The sequence below is a fragment of the Drosophila erecta genome, unplaced genomic scaffold (assembly GCF_003286155.1).
Source record: "Drosophila erecta strain 14021-0224.00,06,07 unplaced genomic scaffold, DereRS2 tig00000978-arrow-arrow-pilon, whole genome shotgun sequence".
Taxonomy (NCBI): Eukaryota; Metazoa; Arthropoda; class Insecta; order Diptera; family Drosophilidae; genus Drosophila; species Drosophila erecta.
Genome location: NW_020825287.1, coordinates 32,321 through 46,045, shown reverse-complemented (window position 1 = coordinate 46,045; position 13,725 = coordinate 32,321). Strand labels below are relative to the sequence as shown.

Genomic DNA, 13,725 nt, shown 5'->3' with positions numbered 1-13,725 from the left:
AATGTTTCTTTCTTCATATTCCATTCATATTTTTCGAATTGAAATAAGCAATATAAATATTATAGATTTCCATTTTATATAATTCCATTTATTATATCATATTGAAAAATACTTCAATATTTTGCCTTTGGGTAAAATTTTAAATCTCTTTTAATTCGATTACGGCCATTTTTATATAGCATTCGTATTCGTATATTCCATTATATTTTTATACTTGTTTCACCATTATTAACAAGTTCAATAATATATATTTCTATAATTTTGTATTTATATTATACATATTTCATTCTAAAATATCATTTTGTTTCCAACATACATAATTATTGTATCCACACATGTACAATTTTTGTTTAACCAATATAAATATTGAGTTAAATCATTTGCAATTTGATGATAAATTTAAAATTTATCTTTATCCATATAACTCTCTGGTAATACATAACGTAAAACCGAGCGCATATGATTTCTATATTAAAAATTTTGTAATTTTTCCATCATGTAATAAATATGAATATATATATTATACCGCGGTAACGATATAATTTTCCAACTTTACGGCAGGTAATATATTATTAAATAAATAACAATAAATTTGCCTGCCTCCAAAAATTAACGATAATATATGGAAACGATTTGTTATTCTATGTATAATAGAAACTTGACTGTTGTTTCAACGATATTATCTAAAGTCGTATATTCCTATTAACCGCGGAGCCAAGTCCCATGTTCATAAGAACTGAGAAACAAATTTGTACGGATAATAATATACTTTATTTGTAAGTAACCAAATTTAAATCATCATGATCCGAAATATATATTTCGAATAATGCATGAGGTCGGCAACCACTGCCTACCTATAGTAGTTTTTGAACCCGCTGTCCTCAAAGCGGGTATTTTCAATTCTGTTTGCCACCCAACACGTGCTATTCTCTTATATATTAAGAGAATTTTCCTTTATTCATATATAAATGAATTATTTTTTCCATTAATCATATGATAATTGCTCATTTTCATATGTTTTATATTTAATTTCCTTATATTATTGTCAAAATCATATGAATACATAAGTTTTGAACAATACGAGAGGTCGGCAACCACTGCCTACCTATAGTAGTTTTTGAACCCTCTGTCGATCAGAGCGTCGTTTACACTACTAATACCTCTCACTTATATGGGTTTTCTCTATAATACTAAGAGAATATAGGAGTATTTCTGATTTTTTTCCTTTATACATATAATAAATATTCATTTTCATATGTTTTATAATTAATTTCCTTATATTATTGTCAAAATCATATGAATACATAAGTTTTGAACAATACGAGAGGTCGGCAACCACTGCCTACCTATAGTAGTTTTTGAACCCTCTGTCGATCAAAGCGTCGTTTACACTACTAATACCTCTCACTTATATGGGTTTTCTCTATAATACTAAGAGAATATAGGAGTATTTCTGAATTTTTTCCTTTATACATATAATAAATATTCATTTTCATATGTTTTATAATTAATTTCCTTATATTATTGTCAAAATCATATGAATACATAAGTTTTGAACAATACGAGAGGTCGGCAACCACTGCCTACCTATAGTAGTTTTTGAACCCTCTGTCGATCAGAGCGTCGTTTACACTACTAATACCTCTCACTTATATGGGTTTTCTCTATAATACTAAGAGAATATAGGAGTATTTCTGATTTTTTTCCTTTATACATATAATAAATATTCATTTTCATATGTTTTATAATTAATTTCCTTATATTATTGTCAAAATCATATGAATACATAAGTTTTGAACAATACGAGAGGTCGGCAACCACTGCCTACCTATAGTAGTTTTTGAACCCTCTGTCGATCAAAGCGTCGTTTACACTACTAATACCTCTCACTTATATGGGTTTTCTCTATAATACTAAGAGAATATAGGAGTATTTCTGAATTTTTTCTTTTATACATACAATAAATATTCCTTTTCATATGTTTTATAATTAATTTCCTTATATTATTGTCAAAATCATATGAATACATAAGTTTTGAACAATACGAGAGGTCGGCAACCACTGCCTACCTATAGTAGTTTTTGAACCCTCTGTCGATCAAAGCGTCGTTTACACTACTAATACCTCTCACTTATATGGGTTTTCTCTATAATACTAAGAGAATATAGGAGTATTTCTGAATTTTTTCTTTTATACATACAATAAATATTCCTTTTCATATGTTTTATATATAATTTCCTTATATTGTTCAATAAATATACGGATATTTCATATATTTTTCTTTATATATAATTATATACATTTATCCTATATTTATATGATAGGGACAATATCATATGCGTCTTGGCAACTTTACTTGATTTCTTTAAGTTCTTTATTTCTTTAATATGATAGGGACAATATCATATGCGTCTTGGCAACTTTACTTGATTTCTTTAAGTTCTTTAGTTCTTTAATATGATAGGGACATTATCATATGCGTCTTGGCAACTTTACTTGAGTTCTTTAAGTTCTTTATTTCTATAATTAGATAGGGACAATATCATATGCGTCACTAATTTGATGACAAAGCATTTGGCAACTTTACTTGATTTCTTTAAGTTCTTTATTTCTTTAATATGATAGGGACAATATCATATGCGTCTTGGCAACTTTACTTGATTTCTTTAAGTTCTTTAGTTCTTTAATATGATAGGGACATTATCATATGCGTCTTGGCAACTTTACTTGATTTCTTTAAGTTCTTTAGTTCTTTAATATGATAGGGACATTATCATATGCGTCTTGGCAACTTTACTTGATTTCTTTAAGTTCTTTATTTCTATAATTAGATAGGGACAATATCATATGCGTCTTGGCAACTTTACTTGATTTCTTTAAGTTCTTTATTTCTTTAATATGATAGGGACATTATCATATGCGTCTTGGCAACTTTACTTGATTTCTTTAAGTTCTTTAGTTAATAAATATACGGATATTTCATATATTTTTCTTTATATATAATTATATACATTTATCCTATATTTATATGATAGGGACAATATCATATGCGTATTGGCAACTTTACTTGATTTCTTTAAGTTCTTTATTTCTTTAATATGATAGGGACAATATCATATGCGTCTTGGCAACTTTACTTGATTTCTTTAAGTTCTTTAGTTCTTTAATATGATAGGGACATTATCATATGCGTTTTGGCAACTTTACTTGAGTTCTTTAAGTTCTTTATTTCTATAATTAGATAGGGACAATATCATATGCGTCACTAATTTGATGACAAAGCATTTGGCAACTTTACTTGATTTCTTTAAGTTCTTTATATCTATAATATGATAGGGACAATATCATATGCGTCTTGGCAACTTTACTTGATTTCTTTAAGTTCTTTATTTCTATAATTAGATAGGGACAATATCATATGCGTCTTGGCAACTTTACTTGAGTTCTTTAAGTTCTTTATTTCTATAATTAGATAGGGACAATATCATATGCGTCACTAATTTGATGACAAAGCATTTGGCAACTTGACTTGATTTCTTTAAGTTCTTTAGTTCTTTAATATGATAGGGACATTATCATATGCGTCTTGGCAACTTTACTTGAGTTCTTTAAGTTCTTTATTTCTATAATTAGATAGGGACAATATCATATGCGTCACTAATTTGATGACAAAGCATTTGGCAACTTTACTTGATTTCTTTAAGTTCTTTAGTTCTTTAATATGATAGGGACATTATCATATGAGTCTTGGCAACTTTACTTGATTTCTTTAAGTTCTTTAGTTCTTTAATATGATAGGGACATTATCATATGCGTTTTGGCAACTTTACTTGAGTTCTTTAAGTTCTTTATTTCTATAATTAGATAGGGACAATATCATATGCGTCACTAATTTGATGACAAAGCATTTGGCAACTTTACTTGATTTCTTTAAGTTCTTTAGTTCTTTAATATGATAGGGACATTATCATATGCGTCTTGGCAACTTTACTTGATTTCATATGCGTGTCACTAAATTGATGACAAAGCATTTGGCTACTGGCTACTATTCTGGGCACTCTGGGCACCCATTATAAGTACATGATAAAAGTACTTATATATTTTATATCGAATCATCAAGCAAAGGATAAGCTTCAGTGGATCGCAGTATGGCAGCTGCTCAACCACTTACAACACCTTGCCTGTTACAAAAGTCGTTTACAATTGATTCTAGGCTTTGTCATTGTATTAAATAATGCTTTTATATGTAACTAGCGCGGCATCAGGTGATCGAAGATCCTCCCAATTTACTATGTTACAAATTACATTGGCATCACATCCATTGTCGTTTATAAAGTAAATTATAAACTTTAAATGGTTTAGAAGCCATACAATGCAAATTGCCCCTTATTTATCATTGCAGTCCAGCACGGATACGACCTTAGAGGCGTTCAGGCATAATCCAACGGACGTAGCGTCATACCACTGTTCGCTCGAACAAGTATTGTGCCATTGGTCCGTACCTGCGGTTCCTCTCGTACTACGCAGGAATGCTGTCGCAACAACGTTTTGTCATTAGTAGGGTAAAACTAACCTGTCTCACGACGGTCTAAACCCAGCTCACGTTCCCTTGCATGGGTGAACAATCCAACGCTTGGTGAATTTTGCTTCACAATGATAGGAAGAGCCGACATCGAAGGATCAAAAAGCGACGTCGCTATGAACGCTTGGCCGCCACAAGCCAGTTATCCCTATGGTAACTTTTCTGACACCTCTTGTTAAAAACTCTTTAAACCAAAAGGATCGATAGGCCGAGCTTTTGCTGTCCCTGTGTGTACTGAACACCGAGATCAAGTCAGCATTTGCCCTTTTGCTCTATGTGTGGTTTCTGTCCGCACTGAGCTGGCCTTGGGACACCTCCGTTATTATTTGAGAGATGTACCGCCCCAGTCAAACTCCCTACCTGGCAATGTCCTTGAATTGGATCATACCTGAGTAATTGGAGTTATACCAAATTTTCAAATCAAAAATACATAAATGCATCGTTTTATTAAAGAATTTGTTTGCGATTATATAACAAACTCGTGATACTTTGATCAAGAAGCTTGCATCAAAACCCAATACCATAAGATATAATAAATATATCCGTATAATGGCTAGGAAATGATACACGTTCCATTTAATCAAGTAAGTAAGGAAACAATAAGAGTAGTGGTATTTCATTGACGATACCAAACCGAGGTCTAATATCTCCCACTTATTCTACACCTCTTATGTCTCCTTACACTGCCAGATTAGAGTCAAGCTCAAAAGGGTCTTCTTTCCCCGCTAATTATTCCAAGCCCGTTCCCTTGGCTGTGGTTTCGCTAGATAGTAGATAGGGACAGTGTATGAATCGGATCCCTCCGAACTTGTTTTACGTGGCGTGTTCCACATTGAAGGGATTACAACCACGGCACCCTATACACCCACAAGTGAGCATATGATGCATGTGTCCAATACGCTGAACAAAACGTCCCGGTCTGGAAGCTATAGCTATGTACATAGCGACCACCCCGGTAGCAATTCGAGTGCTTGCTTGCCGGGCAAGCACTCCCCCTTGCTGAGGAGCGAGATCTACCTAAAATCTCTACTGTTCTATGGGTCACAGCACCCGAGTGTTGCGCAACCCGCGCCGTTACTCAAACGTCGAGCATGAAGGCTCTACCCGCGATATGGGTACCAACCACAGCCACCACGATACTCCCACAAGGGGGCCAACCTCAATGAGCAGTCTTGGAACTGTTCAACCCGTGGTACCGAAAATTAGAGGCTCGGTCGGCCTCACTCTTTGGCTCCGACAAGCACGGGCGGAGTGACCTATTGCCGCATTAGTCGCCTTCTACGACAAGCTGCGGCAAGCTGTGGCAGTATTCTCGCCCGCTAACCACACGGCAGGGCGTCAGGCTATCTGCCTCTTCTTCTGTGGAACACCAACTCAGCGAACACAACCAGCCGTTGCGTTCTCTCCCGATCCTCCAGGATTCTTTCGAATGTCCAGTCCTCGCCAACACGCTGCACTCCAAGTCCATCGAGGTCTCGCAGATCTGCATATAGAGGGCAGGCGCACAACACGTGCATCCAGTCCTCGTATGGATCACCACATGCGCAAGCAGTGGTATCGCTAAGGGCTCTCCCATGCAGAAATGCGTTGAACGACCCGTGCCCAGTGAGCAAGAAAGACGCCATCATCGAGAAACCAAAATTCGGATCCCGATAGACGAGGGTGACATCCGGGATGAACCTGTGCGTCACCCGTCCTGGTTCGCTGTCGTCATCCCATCTGCTCTGCCAACTCAATAGCAAGCATTCCTCTAGGCGAATCTCTTTTTGCTCACGGCTTAGACGCGTAATGTCCTCGCCATAGAGCCAGTCGTTCTCCTCCAGCGGGTATCCACGCTTCAGCTTGTATTTGACCGCTAATTTCTTAGCGGCCAAGTCAAGCGGGGGGGCTCCAGCAAGAACCTGCAGTGCCGCGGTGGACACTGTTCGGCATACCGATAGACATCCAAGCAGGATCAGTCTATGGCAGGAGGATAGTCGCCTCCTGGCAGCTACCTGTGCGGCGGTGTCATACCATACCGAGGCACCAAATAGCACACAAGGTGCCATGAGTCCCGCATATATGGTCCGCCTGGCTCGAGGACTGAAGCCCCAGTCGACTCGTAGCACACGCGCCAATGCTCCAACGACTCCGGTCATCCGCTGGCGAAGCGAAGCTATATGCGTGAGGAATTTCATTCCTTCACTGACCGTGATGCCAAGGTACCGACAGCTGCGCACATACGGCAGGTTCGCTCCAGCGAATCTTACCGTGGGCGCACGTCTCAAGGTACCTTTGAGCAGCATTATTACCGTCTTGCTGGTCGAAACGGCAACGCCTATTTCCGCTCCCCACGTTTCAACGATGGACATCAGTTGCGCTCCTTTTTCCTCTAGCACGGCTCGGGAGTTTCCCTCGATGAGAAGAAGCAGGTCATCCGCGTATGCACTTAGCAGGCAATACGGCTCGAGGCGCTGAAGCAGTACATCCATCAGCATGTCCCAAATAAATGGGCCGCTGATTGACCCCTGCGGGCAACCTCTAGTTACCGGCACATTCACTGCACCGGAACTGCTTCGGATTACTGCTCTTCGGCCGGCGAAAAAGCTCTGCCACAAGCTTATTTCCCGGCATCCCAAGTCGGCTAGTCGGCGCAGTACAGCACTCCATTCGACGTTGTCAAATGCTCCTTTGAAGTCCACGAATGTGCCGAGCACGTATTGCGCTGGACTGGCGTCAACACTGCTCTTCACGTGTCTCCAAGCATCCTCCACACAACGTCCTTGGCGAAAACCGAACTGCCATCTGCAGCCTTCCGGAAGAACTTCTCTTACACGATTCACCATGATTGCCTCAAGCACCTTGCCAAAAACTGGCAGTAAGCAAATTCCCCTATATGAGGAGGGCTCACACTTGTCCTTCTCGGGTCCCTTGAGTAGCGCCACTACTCGTGGGCACTTCCACTCGCTGGGAAAGTATCCCGATCGGATGCAACGGGAGTACAACGCTGCCAGGTGCTGAGGTACGGCGCGCCAGCACTGCCTTACAAATAGTGCCATTGATGCCGTCCAAGCCAGGCGAACGCCTGCTCTTCAGTCGGCCAACACAGACATCAATCTCGAGTGTTTCAAGGGCCGGTGGGTCTTCCTCCACGATGGCAGTCGGTGCTTCGGACTCCGCAACTGGGAAAAAGTTGCGAAGGAGCACTCGTGCACAATCACCCCAATCGGTGATCAGCTCGCCATTCACGCGGAGGCACCCAATCTCCGTGCACTTTCTTCGACCTCGGCAAAATTTGTAGACGCGCCCCCATGGATCATCGGCATGATCTCCCACGAAGCGTTTCCAATCGTCCATTTTCGCCCTCCCAATGAGCCTTTTGTAGTTGGCTGAGGTCCGTCTCAGCTCGACTACCAAAGGCTCTGCAGCAACATCGTCATCACGATGCCGTGCATCCTGGAGTCGGCGACGAAGTCTCCGAACTTCGCGCCTTGCAGCGCTCAGGTCGGCAGTCCACCAACGTGCTCTCCTGCTGGGCGATCTTGGCGATTTTCTACCCAACGCAATATCGCACACATCATGCACGATACTGCGCAGGGTGGAAACCTGCTGGTCCAACGGCGACTCTGAGAAGCTTCCCGGAAGTTCGGCTGTTCTACTCACCATCTCCTCCTCGAACAATCGCCAACGTGCATTGGAGAGGTTCCAGGACGGCACAGGAGCTATGCTCTCAACTGCGCTCGTGGAGGTTGTTTCGGCCACAACAGTAATGATGTTGTGGTCACTCAACTCCCACTCGTCCACTCTCCACTCATATGTGGCCCACATAGATGCTGCCTCGTTGACGATTGTCACGTCGATATCACTACGAGCTCTGTAGTTATCGAACGTGTACACCTCTGTTGGCTGGTTTAGGGCGGCGGCTCTTGCCTCCAGCATCCACTCAGACAGCAGCTCACCCCGACTGTAGTTAGCTTGCCCCTCGGCATGCCGAGAGAGTTTGGCAAACCACATGGGGGACACTGCATTCGCGTCGAGGCCCAGGATTGCGGGGGTTCTGCTAGCCTGTAGCAGGACCGCATCCATGTACCGAAGGTACGGTTCCAAAGGTGCATCGAATTGGCAGTATGCTGAACAAAGGAAGATTGAGCCAAAACTCCCTTTTACTACCAGACATACGCCATACTCTGTGGTGAGGGTCTCCACTGGCATACAGATGGCATCCTGCTGATCTACTAGGATGGCTGCCTTCCCTCGCCGGTCAGTGTAAATCCTCATTCCTTGAGGCAGCACATCCATCCCGTCGCTGCTGAGGTACGGCTCCTGCACCAGTGCGAACATTGAGCTTGAACTCCTGAGTCGGACACCAAGCTCTATGGTCGCAGCTCGCCCTCGGCCACAGTTCGCTTGGATGAAGCTAAACATTAATGTCTAGCTTGCACCCTCGCTAGCACCGCGCCATATATTGGGCAAGCGCTCGAGAGCATATGATGTCCCGAGGGTCGCCCTCTATGCCGGCAATTTCGGCAGTCCACCGGGTTCTGGCACCTTGCCGCGTTGTGGCCCTGCTGCCCGCACTGGCGGCAGACGTTGTCCTTCTGACGGCACTCGCTGATCTTGTGGTCGAAGCCCACGCATCTGTGACAGGCATAGGTGCGGACCTGCGATCGGCATCGGAACGAGAACCACTTGATGTACACCCGACCCACATCAAGCTTCGCCATCGCTCCATCATCGACTTCCAGCGTCACATTGACAGTGGCGCCGTCAGTCACCGACCACGCCTTAGTCAACAGGTGCACCGACTTCTTAAATTGCGATGCCGTCATCGTGTCATCGAAGTTGTTTTCCCGCAGTTCCGTCATGAATTCCTCCGGGCTGATGGCCGTGTCCACGTCGTAAACGACTACCTTCGGCTTCTCAGCAGCATTCCTCGTAACATTTAGTCCCACTTCGGCGAATCTCTTCGATGACACCACCTTCTGCAGCTCTCCGACTGAGGGTGTGCGGATAATGGCTCCATCGCCTCTCCGGAGTTCACGCACCTCGTGAACCCTGACTCCGAGGGAGGGTGCAACCATATTTCGCACCTTCTCAGCTATCGCCTTCCCCGATAGCGCTGGGTCGTCGCACTTCACGACCGCTGACCATGTCTCGCGAACCTTTGCAGTCCGCGGGGCATCAATGGGTGCTGCCTGAAGCATCTGAGGAGGGTTGGCCGCCGTAGTCATCGACGGGGTCGGTGGCGGTGGCATAGCCAGCCGCGTCTCCAGCTCTCCACACCTGAGCATCAACGCCATAACCAGCTCGTCGTAACGGCTGATAGCCAAGGTGAGCTCGTCCGTGTTCACCCCTCCTAGGCTGCGAAAACTGCTGCGCACCATACGCTGAGTGGCCGACAGCTCTGCCATCATGGCTGCTTGCCCAGCACGAGCGGCAGCGGTGGCAGCTGTGGCGGTGGCAACAGCGCGGGCGACAGCGGGGGCGACAGTGGGGGCGACAGCGGGGGCAACGGCGGGGGCGGCAGCGGGGGCAACAGCAGCGACGGGGGCATCCATCGACGAAAACTCCTCGTCTAACACGCCTACGGGTTCAGGAACTCCATTCGCCGCCACGGCAACCAGCTTCGCCTGCGTTGGCACCGAGCTCTTTGAAGCCAGTACGCTTTTACGCCTGCGACGCGTAGACTTCTTCGACGCACTGCTGGCGCTCATGGCGCTCGCAGTGCTATCGCTTTCCATCGGACTTACCCAATGGAAGTGGCTCCTCCTTTTACCAAGTCAAGCAACTTTAGCTTGCTGACAGAGGCTGGTTGCTATGGCACACTGGCTCCACCTATTCACAGTGGCGCCACCAATTGCTCGGTATGGCAACACTAAAATTATCCAATGCACACACCTTAGCAAAGTTCACAACCGATCAGCTGGCGCTGAGAGAATCCCACACGAAAAGGGCTAACGCCTCTCTCGCAGAGAGCGCTCTCACTCAACACGTGGCCCTCGTGGAAAATTTCCAATTGAAAATCGTTTATTTCCACAACACGCGATGTTCTTTCGCTCACAAATTTTCAACTTTTGTTCGCGACACCTTCACACACACTTTACTCCGTTTTTCAACGTATAAATCCGCGGATTTACTCAACAATGACCGTAGCAATGGGAGCTCGAGGAAAACACGTCCGTCGTTAATCCATTCATGCGCGTCACTAATTAGATGACGAGGCATTTGGCTACCTTAAGAGAGTCATAGTTACTCCCGCCGTTGACCCGCGCTTACTTGAATTTCTTCACTTTGACATTCAGAGCACTGGGCAGAAATCACATTGTGTCAACACCCGCTAGGGCCATCACAATGCTTTGTTTTAATTAGACAGTCGGATTCCCCAAGTCCGTGCCAGTTCTGAATTGATTGTTAATTGATAATCGTTATAATTAATAAGAACTAATTGGTTTAACCCAAATAGTATTCTTAAAAATTTTAGCAAGAAAGTTCCACAATTGGCTACGTAACTAAACTATCCGGGGAACAAGTAACTAACATAAATGCTAGAAACTCTATTTACCCAGAACGAGCACATAAACCATGTTATTGTTTCCCAATCAAGCCCGACTATCTCAATCTTCAGAGCCAATCCTTATCCCGAAGTTACGGATCTAATTTGCCGACTTCCCTTACCTACATTATTCTATCGACTAGAGACTCTTCACCTTGGAGACCAGCTGCGGATATTGGTACGGCCTGTTGAGAAGTTTGCGTGTCCCCACCATAAATTTTCAAGGTCCGAGGAGAAAATATCGACACAACAGTATATGTCATGCTCTTCTAGCCCATCTACCATATCTCTCTGCGAAAGACTTCCATGGTAGTACGGCTATAAAACAGAAAAGAAAACTCTTCCGATATCTCTCGACGGCTTCTTTATGGTCGTTCCTGTTGCCAGGATGAGCACGAGGCCCATATTTAATAACAAACGGATACTCAACAGGTTACGGAATTGGAACCGTATTCCCTTTCGTTCAAAATTATTCAAGTGTATTATTTTCGCTTTGTTTATATAATTTGGCATTTTTGTTTTACTTGAAAATTTTCGGCTTTCGCCTTGAACTTAGGACCGACTAACTCGTGATCAACCACTGTTCACACGAAACCCTTCTCCACTTCAGTCCTCCAAGGTCTCATTCGATTATTTGCTACTACCACCAAGATCTGTACCAATGGCAGCTCCATGCAGGCTTACGCCAAACACTTCTACGCATACCATTGTACCTTCCTACTCACTAAAGTTTCAAAATTTATATCACAAGTAATATAAATCATCTACTTTAGCGGTAATGTATAGGTATACAACTTAAGCGCCATCCATTTTAAGGGCTAGTTGCTTCGGCAGGTGAGTTGTTACACACTCCTTAGCGGATTTCGACTTCCATGATCACCGTCCTGCTGTTTTAAGCAACCAACGCCTTTCATGGTATCTGCATGAGTTGTTAATTTGGGCACCGTAACATTACGTTTGGTTCATCCCACAGCGCCAGTTCTGCTTACCAAAAGTGGCCCACTGGGCACATTATATCATAACCTTGAACTTCATATCAAGAAAGTTAAGGTTCTTACCCATTTAAAGTTTGAGAATAGGTTAAGATCGTTTCGACCCTAAGGCCTCTAATCATTCGCTTTACCAGATAAGATTATTTTATATAATATTAAAATGCACCAGCTATCCTGAGGGAAACTTCGGAAGGAACCAGCTACTAGATGGTTCGATTGGTCTTTCGCCCCTATACTCAATTCTGACAATCGATTTGCACGTCAGAACTGTTTCGGTCTTCCATCAGGGTTTCCCCTGACTTCAACCTGATCAAGTATAGTTCACCATCTTTCGGGTCACAGCATATATGCTCAAGGTACGTTCCAGTTAGAGGCATAAATAATATAAATATACATTATACATAACTATATAGAACGCCCCGGGATTGTGTTAATTAGCTATAAATAGTTAAAAAACTAATCCCATTATTAGTCAAGTTAATTACGCTATTAGGTTTATATCCCAATAACTTGCACATATGTTAGACTCCTTGGTCCGTGTTTCAAGACGGGTCCCGAAGGTATCCTGAATCTTTCGCATTGTTAATCATACAAGTGCATATAATAAACACAAAAATCAATGATAATTATGCCATTATATAATTCCGAAAAATTAACGCACTGTAATCATATTAATCTATCAGCACTTTATCAAATTAATAACATTTATTCTGTGTTAAAATGCAAGCAATTTAATTGGAATAAACTATAAGTTATATTTTATGATAAATTTGGTATATGCTAATAGATTACAATGTCCTTATATGGAAAAAATGCACACTATCCTCATAATATTATTTAAATATTACAATTTTAATGATGAATTTTCCATAACGGATATTCAGGTTCATCGGGCTTAACCTCTAAGCAGTTTCACGTACTGTTTAACTCTCTATTCAGAGTTCTTTTCAACTTTCCCTCACGGTACTTGTTTACTATCGGTCTCATGGTTATATTTAGTTTTAGATGGAGTTTACCACCCACTTAGTGCTGCACTATCAAGCAACACGACTCTTTGGAAACATCATCTAGTAATCATTAACGTTATACGGGCCTGGCACCCTCTATGGGTAAATGGCCTCATTTAAGAAGGACTTAAATCGTTAATTTCTCATACTAGAATATTGACGCTCCATACACTGCATCTCACATTTGCCATATAGACAAAGTGACTTAGTGCTGAACTGTTTTCTTTTCGCTCGCCGCTACTAAGAAAATCCTTGTTAGTTTCTTTTCCTCCCCTAATTAATATGCTTAAATTCAGGGGGTAGTCCCATATGAGTTGAGGTTGTATATAACTTTTTCTTGCCATTAATTCTTTATATATAATGATAAAAACATTTTATTAAATTCGTTATAAAATTTCCATTATTTCTTGTAGCAAAGTGTTTTCCATTAAACGAACCAACGAAGAATAATAACATAACCAAGTTTTTTCTATTTCCGAATCATTAATAAGAGACAATTCTAGATGAAAAATAATTCAATTTTTTATGCTAGACATTTCTCAGTATTACTTGATTGAAAAAGAAAATATTTCTCTTCGTTTTTCACATCCAAATGTGAGATAATGTTTTTCA

The 13,725-nt window shown here is 42.1% G+C and overlaps 1 pseudogene; it reads right to left on the bottom strand.

Moving 5' to 3' along the window:
• Positions 1-4,107: 4,107 nt before the first annotated feature.
• Positions 4,108-13,436, bottom strand: LOC113564828 (annotated as a pseudogene).
• Between the last annotated feature and the right edge of the window lie 289 nt (positions 13,437-13,725).